Raw genomic sequence first — 13,502 nt, forward strand, 5'->3', positions numbered from 1 at the left:
TTGGGCTCCTATATAAATATGAGGTCGATATGCAATGCACATCGGTAGATTACGTCTACTGTAATTATTTGGACTAGGGAAGGGCCACAATTCCAACACATCAGCCCAGTTATGTCCTGAATAAAAAAACATGTATAATTTCTTGAGTGCCAATTGCATCTTACAAATATCAAAAACATTCACGGCAGTCAATTCATTGTGTAGGCCTACTGGTCTTCATGGCAATAATGAACGTATTTAGTTTAATGGAGATTATATAACAAAGGGAACTAATTCAGCTTATTCAGTTTACTAGTCAAAATGATTCGGATGTTTTCGCTTTTTTCCCGAAAAGTAATTTATTCAACATACGGAAAATAAACGCGCGCCACCTGTTGTCATAATTTAGTAACTTGCATTCTGCTTACTGCCTGTTGCTAACTGCCGTTGTTAATGACGCTTAGTAGCAAAACCGATTATGACTGGTTTCAGGAATAATGAACACACAGACATTGGATAGTCACCAAGCATGTTGAAACAATCATCAAGTATAACCGATAGAGAACAAGCATGTTGGAACTGTCATGAAGCATGTTAGAATAAACATCACGCATAATGTAAATATTCATCATGAATGATGTAATGTTGCAGCAATCATCAAGTATAAACGAATAGACAACAAGCATGTTGGAATTGTCATAAAGCAGATTAGAATATGCATCAGTCATAATGTAAATATTCACCACGAATGATGTAATTTTACCTTAATATCCTTCCATAGACATGTGTTGTTACTAATATAGACATAGAGATTTGAGCATTGGGAGTGACCTAATCATACTGTGCTTTTGCAGTATTACGGAATACCGTTAGTGTCATCGTGGTTACACATTAAAATCCAGAGGGCGAGAACGCGATAGTACGATGGAGACAGTGTGACAATACGATGATGACAGGGTGACAATACGATGGCGACAATGCGATAGTACGTTGGCGACAATGCGAGAACGCGATAATACGATGACGACAATCAGACAGTGCGATGACGACAGTGCGACAATACGATGGCGACAGTGAGATAGTACTATGGCGACAATGCTACAGTTCGATAGTGCGATAATACGATGACGACAGTGCGAAAATACGATGACAACAGTGCGAAAATACGATGGCGATAGCCGACAGTGCGATAGTACGATGGTGCCAATGCGATAACGCGAAAGTATGATGGCGGCAATTAGAAAATGCGATGGCGACAGTGCGATAATACGATGGCGACAATGCGATAGAACGATGGCGACATTGCGATGATACCACGGCGACAGTACGATATGACTATCGCATTGTCGCCCCCGTACTATCGCACTGCCGCCAATGTATGGTCGCACTGTCGCATTGTCGTCATCGTACTAGCGCGTTTTCGCAATCGTACGAACGCATTGTCGCATATGAACATTTTTTACGGTTCAATTCGTTCTTTAATATGATAATAACCATGAAAATAATGAACTCATGGCAAAGTATGGAAACAAAATATACTTTGATGTTTATGACATAATACAACACAGGTTGGAATTGATAAAAGAAACGTCCCTGGGTGGGCTTGAACCAACAACCTTTCTGTTAACAGCCGAACTCGCTAACCGATTGCGCCACAGAGACTGCTGTTTAAGACAACAATAAGATCAGTGGAATGAATGATTGTTATTGAAACTTCTACACAGCTGTTACAAATTGTTATATGCAGGTTCTACTATGTTACACATGCGCAAACCGGAAGTCCTGACTTAAGCGTTACATACAAGCGGTCAGTTTGATAACAGGCACACTGGATGAGTGCATGATGTAAACAATATATAAAGCAGTTTAAATGATATGGGTTGTTAACAATTTGAAGGTTTACCTGCAGGCAATACGATAACAACCGAATTCGGTACACTTCTTCTGTATAGTGGTGTCTAACCTCAACTCATGATTGCAGTATACTAAATCAGTGATGTTCAATGCTATACTCTCTACACAAAAATCTTCGTATTTAACTTGAAGACATGCTTTCTTTAAATGGCACTTGTTTTGTTATTCTGCTTCTACCTTAATGCACTGAAAGCATCGATGGTCAACAAGAAATCAAATCGGTACGTTTTAAGGTTTGAGACTAGAGCGGGAACCTTGCGCGAACGTGGGTTACAATCAACCAATAAGTAGCCAGAAAAGACGTGGAAAACATAATGAGCTTTGCTTCGTGTAAAGAGGTTTCTTACATATCACCTGACAAAGCTGTTTTATTTTTCTTAATTGTACTCAGCTTAGAATGCGTTTGAAGAAAATGAAGGTTATAGGATTCCTTACGTGCAAAATGTTGACTTTATTCTTTTACTAAAGGTTAAGGTTTTACATAACATTTTGTAATGATCTTTATAGTATATTGTGAATTAAATAATAAACAGTCAAGGGCCTTATTGTCTTGGTCTCACCCAAAAATGTCTTTTTTAGTTGAGATTATACCGTTCCACAGGAGTAAGCAATTTGTAGTATATAGTGATTGGTTTTAATGTTTTTACCGGCGGAATCGCATTTTTAGGTATGAAATATGTAGAAGGAAAATGCGGAATCTCGATTTTTGCAACGCAAAGCACACCAAATCCTCATAAAGCTAAACACGTTTTAAACAGTGTGTATACACGTGTATCTTTTTTAATCAGCTATGTATACATTTTGTCTGTAATTTGAGTAATTAAATTCATGACTAATATTGTTATCAGTTTGTTGCGAATTTGGGGTCACGGCCTCTTTAAAACCAAAGCACTGAGGAAACGCAGTAATTGTGGATTATTATGAAACACGCAAACGCAGCATATATTCCGGTATGTTGGTTTTGGTATAATTTGGGTCATTTTCACGGTCGAAAACTCAATTCCTTCAAGAACCCGCTGACAGCCATCCGTATTAGAAACATACACTTCTATAAACAACCTATACATGGTAAGTTCATATTGATTTTATCAGTTAAACAATGTCGATCCAGCCATAATGTCAATCAATAATCACCCTGGTATATGAACATATAAGCCCGGCTAGCTCAGTCGGTAGAGCATCAGACTTTTAATCTGAGGGTCGGGGGTTCGAGTCCCCCGTTGGGCGAACTGTTTTATCGTTAGATATGCAAACACGGTATTTTATAAACTTGGGAAATGCCACACATGCCGAACAGTTCTGGGTCGTCTCCATCCGATGGGCTGTTTATTTTGGAAGCTCACGCAGGTACGATTCGTTCTATAATTAATTTGATAATTTGATATGTGTTCAAATGTTTGTGATATCATTACACTAACCGATCATAAATGTGTCAATTATGTAAGGAGAACACTTGTAAATTAGTAGCTCAAATAATACGTTAAAACCGAACGATTATATTGTAAACACAAGTCATGCTATATAGCGATTCCATGGTGTAGTGGTTATCACATCCGCTTAACACGCGGAAGGACCTGGGTTCAATCCCCAGTGGAATCACTGTTGTTTTGTTCCTAGTGTTGTTGTTTTTTAATTGTGCTAAATTTATTTCAACTTATATATTTTAACAACTGTATATGCATCTACTTAAAAAAAGTAAAAACTTCAAGTCACATGCCCATATTTGTATCGCACTTTATAAATAACAAAATCAACAAAGGCATAATATAAACTCAAACACAAATTCTTACCAAAACGTTTTCTTCAAAGCCAATCCCCATAAATAAATTATGTATACAAGTAGTGGTGTCGTGATAAGGTTTAAGCGCCAGTTAAGAAAATGTTAACGTCTTGTCCTCCGAATCATGCAACTGACTGCTTAAATATTGCCTGGGATATGTACATTTTTTACGGTTCCATACGTTCTTTAATATGGTAATAACCATGAAAACTCGTGGCAAAATATGGAAACAAAATATACTATGTTTAAAACTCAATACAACACCGGTTGGAATTGATAAAACAAACGTCCCTGGGTGGGCTTGAACCACCAACCTTTCGGTTAACAGCCGAACGCGCTAACCGATTGCGCCACAGAGACTGCTGTTTAAGACAATAATAAGATCAGTGGAATGAATGATTGTTAGTGAAACTTCTGCACAGCTGTTACAAGTTGTGTATGCAGGTTCTACTATGCTAAACATGCGCAAATCGGAAGTCCTGACTTGAGCGTTACATGCGGTCAGTTTGATAACACGCACACTGGTTGAGTGCATGATGTCAACAATTTTTAAAGCAGTTTAAATGATATGGGTGTCAACAATGTGAAGGCTTTCCTGCACGCAATACGATAAGAACCCAATTTGGTTCACTTCTTCTGTATAGTGGTTTCTAACCGCAACTCTTGGTTGCAGTATACTAAATCAGTGATGTTCAATGCTATACTCTCTACACAAAATCTTCGTATTTAACTTGAAGACATGCTTTCTTTAACTGGCACTTGTTTTGTTATTCTGCTTCTACCTTAATGCACTGAAAGCATCGATGGTCAACAAGAAATCAAATCGGTACGTTTTAAGGTTTGAGACTAGAGCGGGAACCTTGCGCGAACGTGGGTTACAATCAACCAATAAGTAGCCAGAAAAGACGTGGAAAACATAATGAGCTTTGCTTCGTGTAAAGAGGTTTCTTACATATCACCTGACAAAGCTGTTTTATTTTTCTTAATTGTACTCAGCTTAGAATGCGTTTGAAGAAAATGAAGGTTATAGGATTCCTTACGTGCAAAATGTTGACTTTATTCTTTTACTAAAGGTTAAGGTTTTACATAACATTGTGTAATGATCTTTATAGTATATTGTGAATTAAATAATAAACAGTCAAATTATTAAATATTGCCTGGGATATGTACATTTTTTACGGTTCCATACGTTCTTTAATATGGTAATAACCATGAAAACTCGTGGCAAAATATGGAAACAAAATATACTATGTTTAAAACTCAATACAACACCGGTTGGAATTGATAAAACAAACGTCCCTGGGTGGGCTTGAACCACCAACCTTTCGGTTAACAGCCGAACGCGCTAACCGATTGCGCCACAGAGACTGCTGTTTAAGACAATAATAAGATCAGTGGAATGAATGATTGTTAGTGAAACTTCTGCACAGCTGTTACAAGTTGTGTATGCAGGTTCTACTATGCTAAACATGCGCAAATCGGAAGTCCTGACTTGAGCGTTACATGCGGTCAGTTTGATAACACGCACACTGGTTGAGTGCATGATGTCAACAATTTTTAAAGCAGTTTAAATGATATGGGTGTCAACAATGTGAAGGCTTTCCTGCACGCAATACGATAAGAACCCAATTTGGTTCACTTCTTCTGTATAGTGGTTTCTAACCGCAACTCTTGGTTGCAGTATACTAAATCAGTGATGTTCAATGCTATACTCTCTACACAAAATCTTCGTATTTAACTTGAAGACATGCTTTCTTTAACTGGCACTTGTTTTGTTATTCTGCTTCTACCTTAATGCACTGAAAGCATCGATGGTCAACAAGAAATCAAATCGGTACGTTTTAAGGTTTGAGACTAGAGCGGGAACCTTGCGCGAACGTGGGTTACAATCAACCAATAAGTAGCCAGAAAAGACGTGGAAAACATAATGAGCTTTGCTTCGTGTAAAGAGGTTTCTTACATATCACCTGACAAAGCTGTTTTATTTTTCTTAATTGTACTCAGCTTAGAATGCGTTTGAAGAAAATGAAGGTTATAGGATTCCTTACGTGCAAAATGTTGACTTTATTCTTTTACTAAAGGTTAAGGTTTTACATAACATTGTGTAATGATCTTTATAGTATATTGTGAATTAAATAATAAACAGTCAAATTATTAAATATTGCCTGGGATATGTACATTTTTTACGTTTCCATACGTTCTTTAATATGGTAATAACCATGAAAACTCGTGGCAAAATATGGAAACAAAATATACTATGTTTAAAACTCAATACAACACCGGTTGGAATTGATAAAACAAACGTCCCTGGGTGGGCTTGAACCACCAACCTTTCGGTTAACAGCCGAACGCGCCAACCGATTGCGCCACAGAGACTGCTGTTTAAGACAATAATAAGATCAGTGGAATGAATGATTGTTAGTGAAACTTCTGCACAGCTGTTACAAGTTGTGTATGCAGGTTCTACTATGCTAAACATGCGCAAATCGGAAGTCCTGACTTGAGCGTTACATGCGGTCAGTTTGATAACACGCACACTGGTTGAGTGCATGATGTCAACAATTTTTAAAGCAGTTTAAATGATATGGGTGTCAACAATGTGAAGGCTTTCCTGCACGCAATACGATAAGAACCCAATTTGGTTCACTTCTTCTGTATAGTGGTTTCTAACCGCAACTCTTGGTTGCAGTATACTAAATCAGTGATGTTCAATGCTATACTCTCTACACAAAATCTTCGTATTTAACTTGAAGACATGCTTTCTTTAACTGGCACTTGTTTTGTTATTCTGCTTCTACCTTAATGCACTGAAAGCATCGATGGTCAACAAGAAATCAAATCGGTACGTTTTAAGGTTTGAGACTAGAGCGGGAACCTTGCGCGAACGTGGGTTACAATCAACCAATAAGTAGCCAGAAAAGACGTGGAAAACATAATGAGCTTTGCTTCGTGTAAAGAGGTTTCTTACATATCACCTGACAAAGCTGTTTTATTTTCTTAATTGTACTCAGCTTAGAATGCGTTTGAAGAAAATGAAGGTTATAGGATTCCTTACGTGCAAAATGTTGACTTTATTCTTTTACTAAAGGTTAAGGTTTTACATTACATTGTGTAATGATCTTTATAGTATATTGTGAATTAAATAATAAACAGTCAAATTATTAAATATTGCCTGGGATATGTACATTTTTTACGGTTCCATACGTTCTTTAATATGGTAATAACCATGAAAACTCGTGGCAAAATATGGAAACAAAATATACTATGTTTAAAACTCAATACAACACCGGTTGGAATTGATAAAACAAACGTCCCTGGGTGGGCTTGAACCACCAACCTTTCGGTTAACAGCCGAACGCGCTAACCGATTGCGCCACAGAGACTGCTGTTTAAGACAATAATAAGATCAGTGGAATGAATGATTGTTAGTGAAACTTCTGCACAGCTGTTACAAGTTGTGTATGCAGGTTCTACTATGCTAAACATGCGCAAATCGGAAGTCCTGACTTGAGCGTTACATGCGGTCAGTTTGATAACACGCACACTGGTTGAGTGCATGATGTCAACAATTTTTAAAGCAGTTTAAATGATATGGGTGTTAACAATGTGAAGGCTTTCCTGCACGCAATACGATAAGAACCCAATTTGGTTCACTTCTTCTGTATAGTGGTTTCTAACCGCAACTCTTGGTTGCAGTATACTAAATCAGTGATGTTCAATGCTATACTCTCTACACAAAATCTTCGTATTTAACTTGAAGACATGCTTTCTTTAACTGGCACTTGTTTTGTTATTCTGCTTCTACCTTAATGCACTGAAAGCATCGATGGTCAACAAGAAATCAAATCGGTACGTTTTAAGGTTTGAGACTAGAGCGGGAACCTTGCGCGAACGTGGGTTACAATCAACCAATAAGTAGCCAGAAAAGACGTGGAAAACATAATGAGCTTTGCTTCGTGTAAAGAGGTTTCTTACATATCACCTGACAAAGCTGTTTTATTTTTCTTAATTGTACTCAGCTTAGAATGCGTTTGAAGAAAATGAAGGTTATAGGATTCCTTACGTGCAAAATGTTGACTTTATTCTTTTACTAAAGGTTAAGGTTTTACATAACATTTTGTAATGATCTTTATAGTATATTGTGAATTAAATAATAAACAGTCAAGGGCCTTATTGTCTTGGTCTCACCCAAAAATGTCTTTTTTAGTTGAGATTATACCGTTCCACAGGAGTAAGCAATTTGTAGTATATAGTGATTGGTTTTAATGTTTTTACCGGCGGAATCGCATTTTTAGGTATGAAATATGTAGAAGGAAAATGCGGAATCTCGATTTTTGCAACGCAAAGCACACCAAATCCTCATAAAGCTAAACACGTTTTAAACAGTGTGTATACACGTGTATCTTTTTTAATCAGCTATGTATACATTTTGTCTGTAATTTGAGTAATTAAATTCATGACTAATATTGTTATCAGTTTGTTGCGAATTTGGGGTCACGGCCTCTTTAAAACCAAAGCACTGAGGAAACGCAGTAATTGTGGATTATTATGAAACACGCAAACGCAGCATATATTCCGGTATGTTGGTTTTGGTATAATTTGGGTCATTTTCACGGTCGAAAACTCAATTCCTTCAAGAACCCGCTGACAGCCATCCGTATTAGAAACATACACTTCTATAAACAACCTATACATGGTAAGTTCATATTGATTTTATCAGTTAAACAATGTCGATCCAGCCATAATGTCAATCAATAATCACCCTGGTATATGAACATATAAGCCCGGCTAGCTCAGTCGGTAGAGCATCAGACTTTTAATCTGAGGGTCGGGGGTTCGAGTCCCCCGTTGGGCGAACTGTTTTATCGTTAGATATGCAAACACGGTATTTTATAAACTTGGGAAATGCCACACATGCCGAACAGTTCTGGGTCGTCTCCATCCGATGGGCTGTTTATTTTGGAAGCTCACGCAGGTACGATTCGTTCTATAATTAATTTGATAATTTGATATGTGTTCAAATGTTTGTGATATCATTACACTAACCGATCATAAATGTGTCAATTATGTAAGGAGAACACTTGTAAATTAGTAGCTCAAATAATACGTTAAAACCGAACGATTATATTGTAAACACAAGTCATGCTATATAGCGATTCCTTGGTGTAGTGGTTATCACATCCGCTTAACACGCGGAAGGACCTGGGTTCAATCCCCAGTGGAATCACTGTTGTTTTGTTCCTAGTGTTGTTGTTTTTTAATTGTGCTAAATTTATTTCAACTTATATATTTTAACAACTGTATATGCATCTACTTAAAAAAAGTAAAAACTTCAAGTCACATGCCCATATTTGTATCGCACTTTATAAATAACAAAATCAACAAAGGCATAATATAAACTCAAACACAAATTCTTACCAAAACGTTTTCTTCAAAGCCAATCCCCATAAATAAATTATGTATACAAGTAGTGGTGTCGTGATAAGGTTTAAGCGCCAGTTAAGAAAATGTTAACGTCTTGTCCTCCGAATCATGCAACTGACTGCTTAAATATTGCCTGGGATATGTACATTTTTTACGGTTCCATACGTTCTTTAATATGGTAATAACCATGAAAACTCGTGGCAAAATATGGAAACAAAATATACTATGTTTAAAACTCAATACAACACCGGTTGGAATTGATAAAACAAACGTCCCTGGGTGGGCTTGAACCACCAACCTTTCGGTTAACAGCCGAACGCGCTAACCGATTGCGCCACAGAGACTGCTGTTTAAGACAATAATAAGATCAGTGGAATGAATGATTGTTAGTGAAACTTCTGCACAGCTGTTACAAGTTGTGTATGCAGGTTCTACTATGCTAAACATGCGCAAATCGGAAGTCCTGACTTGAGCGTTACATGCGGTCAGTTTGATAACACGCACACTGGTTGAGTGCATGATGTCAACAATTTTTAAAGCAGTTTAAATGATATGGGTGTCAACAATGTGAAGGCTTTCCTGCACGCAATACGATAAGAACCCAATTTGGTTCACTTCTTCTGTATAGTGGTTTCTAACCGCAACTCTTGGTTGCAGTATACTAAATCAGTGATGTTCAATGCTATACTCTCTACACAAAATCTTCGTATTTAACTTGAAGACATGCTTTCTTTAACTGGCACTTGTTTTGTTATTCTGCTTCTACCTTAATGCACTGAAAGCATCGATGGTCAACAAGAAATCAAATCGGTACGTTTTAAGGTTTGAGACTAGAGCGGGAACCTTGCGCGAACGTGGGTTACAATCAACCAATAAGTAGCCAGAAAAGACGTGGAAAACATAATGAGCTTTGCTTCGTGTAAAGAGGTTTCTTACATATCACCTGACAAAGCTGTTTTATTTTTCTTAATTGTACTCAGCTTAGAATGCGTTTGAAGAAAATGAAGGTTATAGGATTCCTTACGTGCAAAATGTTGACTTTATTCTTTTACTAAAGGTTAAGGTTTTACATAACATTGTGTAATGATCTTTATAGTATATTGTGAATTAAATAATAAACAGTCAAATTATTAAATATTGCCTGGGATATGTACATTTTTTACGGTTCCATACGTTCTTTAATATGGTAATAACCATGAAAACTCGTGGCAAAATATGGAAACAAAATATACTATGTTTAAAACTCAATACAACACCGGTTGGAATTGATAAAACAAACGTCCCTGGGTGGGCTTGAACCACCAACCTTTCGGTTAACAGCCGAACGCGCTAACCGATTGCGCCACAGAGACTGCTGTTTAAGACAATAATAAGATCAGTGGAATGAATGATTGTTAGTGAAACTTCTGCACAGCTGTTACAAGTTGTGTATGCAGGTTCTACTATGCTAAACATGCGCAAATCGGAAGTCCTGACTTGAGCGTTACATGCGGTCAGTTTGATAACACGCACACTGGTTGAGTGCATGATGTCAACAATTTTTAAAGCAGTTTAAATGATATGGGTGTCAACAATGTGAAGGCTTTCCTGCACGCAATACGATAAGAACCCAATTTGGTTCACTTCTTCTGTATAGTGGTTTCTAACCGCAACTCTTGGTTGCAGTATACTAAATCAGTGATGTTCAATGCTATACTCTCTACACAAAATCTTCGTATTTAACTTGAAGACATGCTTTCTTTAACTGGCACTTGTTTTGTTATTCTGCTTCTACCTTAATGCACTGAAAGCATCGATGGTCAACAAGAAATCAAATCGGTACGTTTTAAGGTTTGAGACTAGAGCGGGAACCTTGCGCGAACGTGGGTTACAATCAACCAATAAGTAGCCAGAAAAGACGTGGAAAACATAATGAGCTTTGCTTCGTGTAAAGAGGTTTCTTACATATCACCTGACAAAGCTGTTTTATTTTCTTAATTGTACTCAGCTTAGAATGCGTTTGAAGAAAATGAAGGTTATAGGATTCCTTACGTGCAAAATGTTGACTTTATTCTTTTACTAAAGGTTAAGGTTTTACATAACATTGTGTAATGATCTTTATAGTATATTGTGAATTAAATAATAAACAGTCAAGGGCCTTATTGTCTTGGTCTCACCCAAAAATGTCTTTTTTAGTTGAGATTATACCGTTCCACAGGAGTAAGCAATTTGTAGTATATAGTGATTGGTTTTAATGTTTTTACCGGCGGAATCGCATTTTTAGGTATGAAATATGTAGAAGGAAAATGCGGAATCTCGATTTTTGCAACGCAAAGCACACCAAATCCTCATAAAGCTAAACACGTTTTAACAGTGTGTATACACGTGTATCTTTTTTAATCAGCTATGTATACATTTTGTCTGTAATTTGAGTAATTAAATTCATGACTAATATTGTTATCAGTTTGTTGCGAATTTGGGGTCACGGCCTCTTTAAAACCAAAGCACTGAGGAAACGCAGTAATTGTGGATTATTATGAAACACGCAAACGCAGCATATATTCCGGTATGTTGGTTTTGGTATAATTTGGGTCATTTTCACGGTCGAAAACTCAATTCCTTCAAGAACCCGCTGACAGCCATCCGTATTAGAAACATACACTTCTATAAACAACCTATACATGGTAAGTTCATATTGATTTTATCAGTTAAACAATGTCGATCCAGCCATAATGTCAATCAATAATCACCCTGGTATATGAACATATAAGCCCGGCTAGCTCAGTCGGTAGAGCATCAGACTTTTAATCTGAGGGTCGGGGGTTCGAGTCCCCCGTTGGGCGAACTGTTTTATCGTTAGATATGCAAACACGGTATTTTATAAACTTGGGAAATGCCACACATGCCGAACAGTTCTGGGTCGTCTCCATCCGATGGGCTGTTTATTTTGGAAGCTCACGCAGGTACGATTCGTTCTATAATTAATTTGATAATTTGATATGTGTTCAAATGTTTGTGATATCATTACACTAACCGATCATAAATGTGTCAATTATGTAAGGAGAACACTTGTAAATTAGTAGCTCAAATAATACGTTAAAACCGAACGATTATATTGTAAACACAAGTCATGCTATATAGCGATTCCATGGTGTAGTGGTTATCACATCCGCTTAACACGCGGAAGGACCTGGGTTCAATCCCCAGTGGAATCACTGTTGTTTTGTTCCTAGTGTTGTTGTTTTTTAATTGTGCTAAATTTATTTCAACTTAGATATTTTAACAACTGTATATGCATCTACTTAAAAAAATTAAAAACTTCAAGTCACATGCCCATATTTGTATCGCACTTTATAAATAACAAAATCAACAAAGGCATAATATAAACTCAAACACAAATTCTTACCAAAACGTTTTCTTCAAAGCCAATCCCCATAAATAAATTATGTATACAAGTAGTGGTGTCGTGATAAGGTTTAAGCGCCAGTTAAGAAAATGTTAACGTCTTGTCCTCCGAATCATGCAACTGACTGCTTAAATTTTGCCTGGGATATGTACATTTTTTACGGTTCCATACGTTCTTTAATATGGTAATAACCATGAAACTCGTGGCAAAATATGGAAACAAAATATACTATGTTTAAAAACTCAATACAACACCGGTTGGAATTGATAAAACAAACGTCCCTGGGTGGGCTTGAACCACCACCTTTCGGTTAACAGCCGAACGCGCTAACCGATTGCGCCACAGAGACTGCTGTTTAAGGACAATAATAAGATCAGTGGAATGAATGATTGTTAGTGAAACTTCTGCACAGCTGTTACAAGTTGTGTATGCAGGTTCTACTATGCTTAACATGCGCAAATCGGAAGTCCTGACTTGAGCGTTACATGCGGTCAGTTTGATAACACGCACACTGGTTGAGTGCATGATGTCAACAATTTTTAAAGCAGTTTAAATGATATGGGTGTCAACAATGTGAAGGCTTTCCTGCACGCAATACGATAAGAACCCAATTTGGTTCACTTCTTCTGTATAGTGGTTCTAACCGCAACTCTTGGTTGCAGTATACTAAATCATGATGTTCAATGCTATACTCCTACACAAATCTTCGTATTTAACTTGAAGACATGCTTTCTTTAACTGGCACTTGTTTTGTTATTCTGCTCTACCTTAATGCACTGAAAGCATCGATGGTCAACAAGAAATCAAATCGGTACGTTTAAGGTTTGAGACTAGAGCGGGAAACCTTGCGCGAACGTGGGTTACAATCACCCATAAGTAGCCAGAAAAGACGTGGAAAACATAATGAGCTTTGCTTCGTGTAAAGAGGTTTTTTACATATCACCTGACAAAGCTGTTTTATTTTCTTAATTGTACTCAGCTTAGAATGCGTTTGAAGAAAATGAAGGTTATAGGATTCCT

The 13,502-nt window shown here is 37.2% G+C and overlaps 14 non-coding genes across 14 annotated transcripts; 6 read left to right on the plus strand and 8 right to left on the minus strand.

Annotated features, from left to right (window-relative positions):
- Nucleotides 1-1,567: 1,567 nt before the first annotated feature.
- Nucleotides 1,568-1,641, minus strand: Trnan-guu (transfer RNA asparagine (anticodon GUU)). The gene has a single exon. It is a non-coding gene; the product is annotated as a tRNA-Asn (tRNA).
- A 1,406-nt stretch (nucleotides 1,642-3,047) lies between these two features.
- On the plus strand, nucleotides 3,048-3,120 carry Trnak-uuu (transfer RNA lysine (anticodon UUU)). The gene has a single exon. It is a non-coding gene; the product is annotated as a tRNA-Lys (tRNA).
- A 299-nt stretch (nucleotides 3,121-3,419) lies between these two features.
- Nucleotides 3,420-3,492, plus strand: Trnav-aac (transfer RNA valine (anticodon AAC)). The gene has a single exon. It is a non-coding gene; the product is annotated as a tRNA-Val (tRNA).
- A 467-nt stretch (nucleotides 3,493-3,959) lies between these two features.
- Trnan-guu (transfer RNA asparagine (anticodon GUU)) lies at nucleotides 3,960-4,033 on the minus strand. Its single transcript has one exon. It is a non-coding gene; the product is annotated as a tRNA-Asn (tRNA).
- A 934-nt stretch (nucleotides 4,034-4,967) lies between these two features.
- Nucleotides 4,968-5,041, minus strand: Trnan-guu (transfer RNA asparagine (anticodon GUU)). The gene has a single exon. It is a non-coding gene; the product is annotated as a tRNA-Asn (tRNA).
- A 934-nt stretch (nucleotides 5,042-5,975) lies between these two features.
- Trnan-guu (transfer RNA asparagine (anticodon GUU)) lies at nucleotides 5,976-6,049 on the minus strand. Its single transcript has one exon. It is a non-coding gene; the product is annotated as a tRNA-Asn (tRNA).
- A 933-nt stretch (nucleotides 6,050-6,982) lies between these two features.
- Trnan-guu (transfer RNA asparagine (anticodon GUU)) lies at nucleotides 6,983-7,056 on the minus strand. The gene has a single exon. It is a non-coding gene; the product is annotated as a tRNA-Asn (tRNA).
- A 1,399-nt stretch (nucleotides 7,057-8,455) lies between these two features.
- On the plus strand, nucleotides 8,456-8,528 carry Trnak-uuu (transfer RNA lysine (anticodon UUU)). Its single transcript has one exon. It is a non-coding gene; the product is annotated as a tRNA-Lys (tRNA).
- Nucleotides 8,529-8,827: 299 nt separating this feature from the next.
- Nucleotides 8,828-8,900, plus strand: Trnav-aac (transfer RNA valine (anticodon AAC)). The gene has a single exon. It is a non-coding gene; the product is annotated as a tRNA-Val (tRNA).
- A 467-nt stretch (nucleotides 8,901-9,367) lies between these two features.
- On the minus strand, nucleotides 9,368-9,441 carry Trnan-guu (transfer RNA asparagine (anticodon GUU)). Its single transcript has one exon. It is a non-coding gene; the product is annotated as a tRNA-Asn (tRNA).
- A 934-nt stretch (nucleotides 9,442-10,375) lies between these two features.
- Trnan-guu (transfer RNA asparagine (anticodon GUU)) lies at nucleotides 10,376-10,449 on the minus strand. Its single transcript has one exon. It is a non-coding gene; the product is annotated as a tRNA-Asn (tRNA).
- Nucleotides 10,450-11,846: 1,397 nt separating this feature from the next.
- Trnak-uuu (transfer RNA lysine (anticodon UUU)) lies at nucleotides 11,847-11,919 on the plus strand. The gene has a single exon. It is a non-coding gene; the product is annotated as a tRNA-Lys (tRNA).
- Nucleotides 11,920-12,218: 299 nt separating this feature from the next.
- On the plus strand, nucleotides 12,219-12,291 carry Trnav-aac (transfer RNA valine (anticodon AAC)). The gene has a single exon. It is a non-coding gene; the product is annotated as a tRNA-Val (tRNA).
- A 467-nt stretch (nucleotides 12,292-12,758) lies between these two features.
- Trnan-guu (transfer RNA asparagine (anticodon GUU)) lies at nucleotides 12,759-12,831 on the minus strand. Its single transcript has one exon. It is a non-coding gene; the product is annotated as a tRNA-Asn (tRNA).
- Between the last annotated feature and the right edge of the window lie 671 nt (nucleotides 12,832-13,502).

This window comes from Dreissena polymorpha, chromosome 14 (genome assembly GCF_020536995.1).
Source record: "Dreissena polymorpha isolate Duluth1 chromosome 14, UMN_Dpol_1.0, whole genome shotgun sequence".
In the NCBI taxonomy this organism is placed as follows: Eukaryota; Metazoa; Mollusca; class Bivalvia; order Myida; family Dreissenidae; genus Dreissena; species Dreissena polymorpha.